The sequence below is a fragment of the Montipora foliosa genome, unplaced genomic scaffold (genome assembly GCF_036669935.1).
Source record: "Montipora foliosa isolate CH-2021 unplaced genomic scaffold, ASM3666993v2 scaffold_431, whole genome shotgun sequence".
NCBI classification, from domain to species: Eukaryota; Metazoa; Cnidaria; class Anthozoa; order Scleractinia; family Acroporidae; genus Montipora; species Montipora foliosa.
The window spans coordinates 86,779-95,000 of record NW_027179736.1 but is presented as its reverse complement, the minus strand read 5'-3'; the positions used below and the strand labels follow the sequence as shown (position 1 = coordinate 95,000).

General features: G+C 40.6%; 1 pseudogene; it reads left to right on the top strand.

The window, feature by feature from the left end:
- The window catches only part of LOC137988837 (E3 ubiquitin-protein ligase DZIP3-like), a 13,196-nt pseudogene extending 4,974 nt beyond the window's left edge, over positions 1–8,222 (top strand).

Below are 8,222 nucleotides of genomic sequence, written 5' to 3'. Positions count from 1 at the left end.
AGCAACAGAACTCAAACGATATCACTTGGTTCCGTCATTTCTGACGTGTAAACAGTCTTTTGTGGGGTGCCTCAGAGATCAGTACTGGGGCCACTCCTTTTCCTTACTTATACATTGTGTATAAATGACTCACAATTGCTTCAAACTATTGGATTTTCACCTCTTTGCAAAAAAGAACAAAAAGCAGTGGTAATTAATAGATGGCAAAAAAGCAAAATCAACGAGGCGAAAAATATTGAATAAACTGAAAAAAAGGGGTGCTACGAAAGCAATTAACAGGGCTACTAAACAACAAAAAACAATCTTAATCGTAATAAGTTCCCCAGTCATGGTCTCTGAGTCCACCTAACACCCAAAGGCTGACAAAATCCAAGAAAAGGGCCTGTGAACGATAAATCATGCAGGAACGTAAACTATGGGAGAGGAAATTAATTATAACAAATTATGTTTTGTGAATGAAATTCCTTCCTTTTATTTATAACCATTGTTGTGATGACTTGTTTGTACCTCTTCGGCGGTTTTGAAACGAGATGGTGCTAGCAGTTCTTATATATAGATATATACTTTGTGTATGAAGAAGGCTGGAAATCCAACGATGTAGTCACTAGCCAGTAGCAGTGAACTGCTACTGACTGATCCTTTTGAATGAAAAACATATGTGCCGTGAGTGGGAATAGAACCCGCGTCCCCCTGGTTACTAGTCGGGTGTGCTAACTACTGCGCCATCACGACAAGCCTGCTGGCAACAGAGCATTCAGGGAATATACTGGTTAGCCACGGGGTTCCCCGGCGTTATTTATCATTCAGGAACAGGACATACATCGGATCACCCGAAGGTGATTCACAGGCTACCAGCTAATTAATTATACTTTATGTGTATGAAGAAGGCTGGAAATCCATCGATGTAGTCACTAGCCAGTAGCAGTGAACTACTAGTGGCTGATCCTTTTGAATGAAAAACATATGTGCCGTGAGTGGCAATCGAACCCGCGTCTCCCTGGTTACTAGTCGGGTGTGCTAACATAATTAATTAGCTGGTAGCCTGTGAATCACCTTTGGATGATGCGATGTATGTCCTGTTCCTGAATGTTAAATATCGCTGGGGAACCCCGCAGCAAACCAGTATCTTGCTCTGTTGCCAGCTGGGTTGTCGTGATGGTGCAGTGGTTAGCACACCCGACTAGTAACAAGGGGGATCGGAGTTCGATTCCCACTCACGGCACATATGTTTTTCATTCAAAAGGATCAGCCAGTAGTGGTTCACTGCTACTGGCTAGTGACAACATCGTTGGATTTCCAGCCGTCTTCATACACATAAAATATAATTAATTAGCTGTTGTTGTGGTTAAAACTAGAACATAACACGGATATGTCTTTGTTGAAAGAACTATATCTTTTAAAATAAATTATTGTTATAAGATATTGAGTTTTCGATTTATTGTATCATGTTGTGAACATAATCGACTGCTGCTCACAAGACAATTTTCCTGCGTTCATATGTTTCCATCAAACGTGTACACCCCTTTTGCAAGGCAAAGGCCAAAAATGCATTCTTGTCATATAGAAGCAACATTGGTTGTAAACATGACCAGTACAAGCGTTGCATTTTTGTTGTAGGATTTATACGCCACACTTGTTGCACATAGATATTACAGAGCTTAAGCACGAGAAGTGTTTAAGCCAAGGATGGAAACCGGAAGTGAACTTTCCACATGCCAGTACAGTCGTCTCTTCAACATTGATAAAGTACAAATGTAATCGTCTCTCACAGAGAAAAAAAAACTTATCACGGTATAAATATGATATTGTCAAGGTATTAAGTTTAAGAGGAAAACAGCCCCCTTCTGTTGGCCTAATCTTCCTCTTATACAATTCCATTCCTGAATTTTCTTGTTTGGTTGTTTCGAATCTCTTCTCTTCATTTTAGCATTGTAGGCCAGATTACCACATTTATTTTTCTTTGATCTACTTTGTTGTCAAAAAAGACATCCCACATAAACGTCATTGGTTGGGCGTCTTGTTTGAGAGAATATCAGAAGTTCCATATTTTGGTCTGAAGTAGAATGAGGGTTTTACTAGTTAGACACAGACCGGACACCCACACCATTTTCCGGGAGTAACTTCCCCCACCCATGTGCACGTGCACACACCCACACACGGGAATTTTGTTCCCTGACATTGTCATGACATTCACATTATTCTTTATTCAAATAGGTCAGAAATGGCCAGCACTTCAGACCCAGATGAAGTGCTTCGATCAACAACTGGAAAAGCAAATTTTCAACGTATTGCACGTCTGTTGATAAGTGGAGGCACTACGCTACTGAGAGAGATTTTTGATGTGTTTTGTCCACCAAGTAATCTTCCTACAATACTAAAAAATCCAGCCACAAAGAAACAACTCAAATCAGCAAAGCTCACCAAACCACAGTGGGACTGTCTTTACCCTTCCCCAGGGGTGTACGGTGAGTCAGTAGATTTTGATGTTACATTGCTGTTCAGGTTGCTGAGGACAATATGCAACCTCATCCGTCCTGCCACAGGCTGGGATGCTCTGCCAACCAATACAGACCGCAGTTTAGCTGCAGATTTGGCAAGAATTAAGTATTACCGCAACTCAGTATATGGCCATGGGAACATGGAGATAATAGATGACTTCGACTTTTTATCGCTGTGGCAGGAAATAAGTGGAGCCCTTGTTAGAATTGCAGGCCAAATCAGCCCTGTGAGGAAACGTGAGTGGCAGGATGCCATTGATAAATTTTTAAAGGAACCCCTCACAGGACGAAAGAAATGTAGAAGAACTCCTGAGCTGGTATAAAAGCGATATAGATGTTAAGAAATCCTTAGATGAACTGAAAGTTATAACTAAAGAAGGAATGGATCAGTTGAAAGGTGTCCGGGGATTGCTTGAAGAAAAGATTCCTATGATTCAGGCAATTGAAGAGAAACTGCAAGGCCTAGAAACAGCATATCAAGAGGACGCTCAAGTCACAAAAGATAAGCTAGCTGAGTTGCATCAATTAATAGACAGCCTTTGCTCCACATCTGGCAGTTCTAATTCAATTGCAGGTCAGTTAAAATTTTTTCCTAGCATTTTCGCATCAGAGAAAACATTTCTTCTTTCATTACGGTCAAATGTTGTTCTACACGTCATCACACACATAGAGAGAGAGAGAGAGAGAGAGAGAGAGAGAGAGAGAAACCCTGACAATAGACCCATATCACTCAATGTCCAAACAAAAGATTTTGCCCGTCGAACCTCTCATTCAATGTGAGGCTGGACGGGCAAAGACAATGCAAAGACAAAGCCTTTATTCCCCACGGACTCCAAAATGGCCGCCGAGTGATAACTGAATAAATGTTTGAAAGAAAATTTGCCCTGAGCGGGATTTGAACCCACGTCCCGCCGTTACTAGTCGAGTGTGATAACCATTACACCACCAGGACAACCATGCTGGCAACACGAAATTCTGCGGAGCTCAAAGACTAGCGTTATCTTGCTGTCATGCTATTATTATTATTATTATTATTATTATTATTATTATTATTATTATTATTATTATTATTATTATTATTATTATTATTATTATTATTATTATCATTCTTAGCTTGATAGGAAGTGATCGGTCCAGTAGAAGTTAACCCTCAAAATTTAACTCACAAACAGATGCAACAGATAGGAAATGAGGATTGCTTGGCATAGCGAAAGTCCATAATCTGATCTTCCAACTAATTTCAAAGGAAACAGGGTTTCTAAATTTTTCTCAATTTCTGTAAATTTGGGTTGTGCATGGATCGCAATCTCGGATAATCAACATATATTTTGAGGCAATGTTTTCCCAAACTCGTGGATGTTGGTTAGTTCCAAAAGTACTTTAAATTTATTGGTCTTTCAGTGCAATGAATAATATGATGACACTGCGACCTTGGCTTAGGTAACACCACCCTGTAGGTGGTAATGAGAAACCTAAAGACAAATTCTTTTTAATTCACTTCTTCATTTTAAAGGATCAAGTATGGAATTTGAACGTCTACATTTTTAAAAATAAATACTAGTGAGCAGCACACAGCAACAGATCTTGTCAACTTGCTTTTATTTCTTAGACCAGTTTCGTCTGATTACGCAGGCTCCATCAAGGAGTTTGAACAAGATGGTTAAAGGGAACTCATGTTATATACGTACCTTATTTAAACAGTACAAATCACGTTCCAGCAAGGGGGCGTCTGGAAAGGCTGGAATCCGGAACTGGATCCGGAATCGGATCGGGAACCGAAACCGGAATAAGAAGAATGAAGGCCGATGATATCCAATATTTTTATTTCAGCTAAACAAGTGAATGTTATATTACACACTTTAAACTGCAAAATTGATACTTACAGATACTGTTGTGAGGATAAAGTTCGTACCACTGGCGTCACTCCTGTTTTGAACGGTTCAATTTACGAGAATGATTGACATTGAGACTCCACCTTGTCCCTTGCAATTGGTGGCGTAGGAGCGAAGTTGTTACTGAAGCCATGGATGAAAGGAGTCCAGAAAAGAAAAGTAAAAGACGAAAGAAATTCACCTTATATATTGGAATAAAATGTTAAGGTAAACAACTATGAACCTCGCCTTCCAGATCTCGCCGCATTGGAGCACTAGCCTGTGTGGCAGGCGTTCATAGGGAAAGGGAGAACGGCGGGAGAACGAGGAGGGCGCGCGTGAAAAGACCGCCTAATTAATATGCATACACGAGAGAGGCAGCTAATTAAGGCAGCTGCGAAATCTCTTACTGTCAAATGGCATCCAGTCAAAAACGTTCACAGGAAAATTGCGCCACGCAGGCATGTTGTTTACAGCGCCATTATTTCTAAAAACTCTCATGGTGGAGAGTAGTGCGAAACCAAAACACTGTCGCCCGAAAACGGAGCAACCTTTCAACGACGAGTGTCGAGTTTGTGAAAGAAATTTACTGGTGGAATATGTCTCAAAATCTTGTGAGAATTTGTTCAGAACAAAGCTGAAAAATTAGTCTTTTGGTGTTGTATGGGCACTGAACGACTAACAAATGTGGCTTGAATCCATAAAAAAAACTTTCGAAAATTGTTCCCAAGTTGTTTGCCACGTGTGTATATGAAAAATTAAAAGCTTTTGCGATAATCTCGAATTATATCCAAACGCTATGAATCTGATCAAAAAGACAACGTTGACGGGGAGTTTGATATTGTTTACGTGAGAGCTCGAAAAGAGAGTGGCGTTTAATTCAACCACAGTAGGTTGGTGGTGATTGACACAAATTTAATTCTAGCTAGCCAATCACGATTTTTACGTTTAGAATCTAAACGCAAAAAAATCGAAAAAAAAATTTGCGTCCTCCCCTTCTTCCACGCGCGCCCTCCTCATTCTCCCGCCGTTCTGCCTTTCCCTTCTCCATCCCCTTCGAACGCCTGCCACGCAGGTTAGTGCTCACCTTTTCCGTGTTTCTTCTTGATCTCCAATGCGTTGTTTACCTTAACATTTTATTCGAATAAATAAGGTGAATTTCTTTTGTCTTTACTTTTCTTTTCTGGACTCCTTTTATCCATGGCTTCAGTAACAACTTCGCTCCCACGCCACCAAGGGACAAGGTGGAGTCTCAATTTCAATCGTTCTAGTAACCTGAGCCGTTCAAAACAGGAGTTACGCCAGTGGTACGAAGTTTGTGGTCACAACAATATCCGAAAACATCAATTTTGCAGTTTAAAGTGTGTAATATAACAGTCAACTTTGTTAGCTGAAATAAAACAACTGGATATCATCGACCTTGCTTGTTCTTATTCCTATTCCGGTTCCGTTTCCGGATTCCGGATCCAGTTCGGGATTCCGGATTCTAACTTTTCCATACGCCCCAGCAAGGGCGTGAACAGAAAAAGACACATACACAACAGTACGTGCAGGATATGACTTATTTCGTTGATTTTATTTTTTTCCACTTAAACAGGATCTGTGCACGATCTCTGCAGTGGCAAAGGTGACGATTTATGCACCTCACAACAAGGAATGACGTCAAATTATTCCAAGGGCAATGATGACCGCCATTCTTCCTCTTCGAATTATTCCACCACCGCGGATTCTTCGCAGCTCACGACCACATCTTACCAGCCATCTTATCACAAACTGTTTGCTAAACCCTTTGCACCGAGATCTAGTAGCGACATTCCATTAGGAATGGAAGTACTATTTACTAGGTCACGTGGATGGCTTTCCCGAGGAAAAGTGAAGTATATTGGCTCGTTTCCGGGTCGCCATGAAACATACATCGGGATAGAACTGGGATCCGGTCAAGGTAAATGTTGGGCGCCATGTTGTTTTTATTGCATGTATCCCTTCCTACCTGGATGCCTCGTTTTAGGCAAATCTTACTTTTTTAATTCAGGTGGCTCCAACGGGATTCGAACCCGTGACCCGCTACCTGCATCGTATAGAGGTCATGCTAGTGAATGCTGACATGGTGGCTTAGAAAGGTGTCAAGGGATCGTCTTTTAGTGGGATGTTTAAGTTTTAATTGTGGGATAATACCATAACTTTTGCTTTACGATTTCACTCATAACCTTGCGATGAGTTGTACTTAGTTTTGCAAACATACATTCCCTGAAGTATAACTAAGGATGAAAAACAGGATTTCTTGCCTACCTTTTGCGATTCGCTTGCAATATAACAGTAAAAGCTCAGCTCATTCAATTTAGTGCTCCTTGGTGTGGCTGCGCATTATATTAGTAAATTTCTCGTGACGTTGAGGAAGAAAAAATTAGAGAAACATGCCTATGTAAAAGGCAGACGTTAGCGTTTTGTTGTTCTGGAAGCTCGCCCCACAACTCCGATTTCTCTGTTTGTGCCGTTTTGTCCAAAACGACTCCGTTTAGAATCTTTATTACTCACTACTAGCCCCACGATAGCCCAGTATTTGACGGGTAGGGCGTGGGTTTTCATTCCTTTATTCTTGTTTTCTCCTTAAAATAATAGTCCTTCCTTTATTTTATTAACGGACTTAAAATTTCCGCAGAAGGAAAGCACTATGGACCTTGTCATGGACAGAGCTTATTCACATGGTAAGCAAAGCTTCATTTTATCCTTTCTTTTTCCTACGTCTCCGTTTGATTCGGTGTTTTTCCTCAAACAACTTTTATTTGTAGAATGCAAATTGATCTCCACGGTAATGGTGTTTGTTTCGTAACAAAGCGAGGGACAATCTTGTATCAGATGTAATGGAGTGGTTCGGTAGGTTGAAATGGCCCTCTTCTGGTTAAATGCCTCCTTTTTTCGAAGTCCTCTAGGTGTCCACGGCCGTTACCGTAGACTTCTCTCGGATCTTGGAAGAATAAAATTCCTCTGGCACCCAGGGTAGGGTAGTGTTCGCGGAACCGGTCACCAATGGTTTCTTTCTGTTTCACCGCCGGAAACTTTTCAGACATGGGAAAAAAGGACCAAAACGTATCCGAACCACTCCAGGCAAACCATAAGTGTGTGTGGCTTTTCTCTTCACAAAAGCAATGCGGAGAGCCCAAACTTTCGATCGAAAACTTATTTTCAGCATAGGCACTCTCTTTTCCCAAGGAATGAATATCATGGGCGGAATGTCTCTGTTGTGCTCTTACTGACCTGTCTCATATAGTGGTGCATGTGCTCATTGTTTTATCACTTGCAACTCACAATGGTTCAACCTCGTGGTTCCTTGCAAGTAGCAATTCGACAGAAGACTTTTCAGTTGTCTGGAATGATGTTCAGAGCGAGTATCGCACAGACTCAATTGTTCTATTATGCTTTTCTTTTTTTTATATTTCAGTAAACCAAACCGCGCAATTTTCGTCCCCTTCAACAAAGTTGTCATGTGTTATGGTGAAAGGTGACCTTCAACAGACTTGCGTCTGGTAAAAAAAGTGTATCGTCTTTAGGATGCATATCCGTATATCTGTCATATCTGTCAAACAAAAGTGTATTGTAAAATATCCATTTGGTAAAGCTAGTAAATGTGCTTATTGTACTAGGCGACTGGGCTGTTTTTTAGTGTGCAACAATCTTTTTTTTTGTAATTCGTGATAACGTAAACGTTTGAGTAAGCAGCATTTATTATTGACTCAAAGAGAGAAATTGTAGGAATAGAATGTCGCCCAACCAAATTTCATAGATATATGTTAATTCTAGACGTGGTACATACATCTTTTGGACAGAAAATATGTTTTTTTTTCTGCTTCATAGT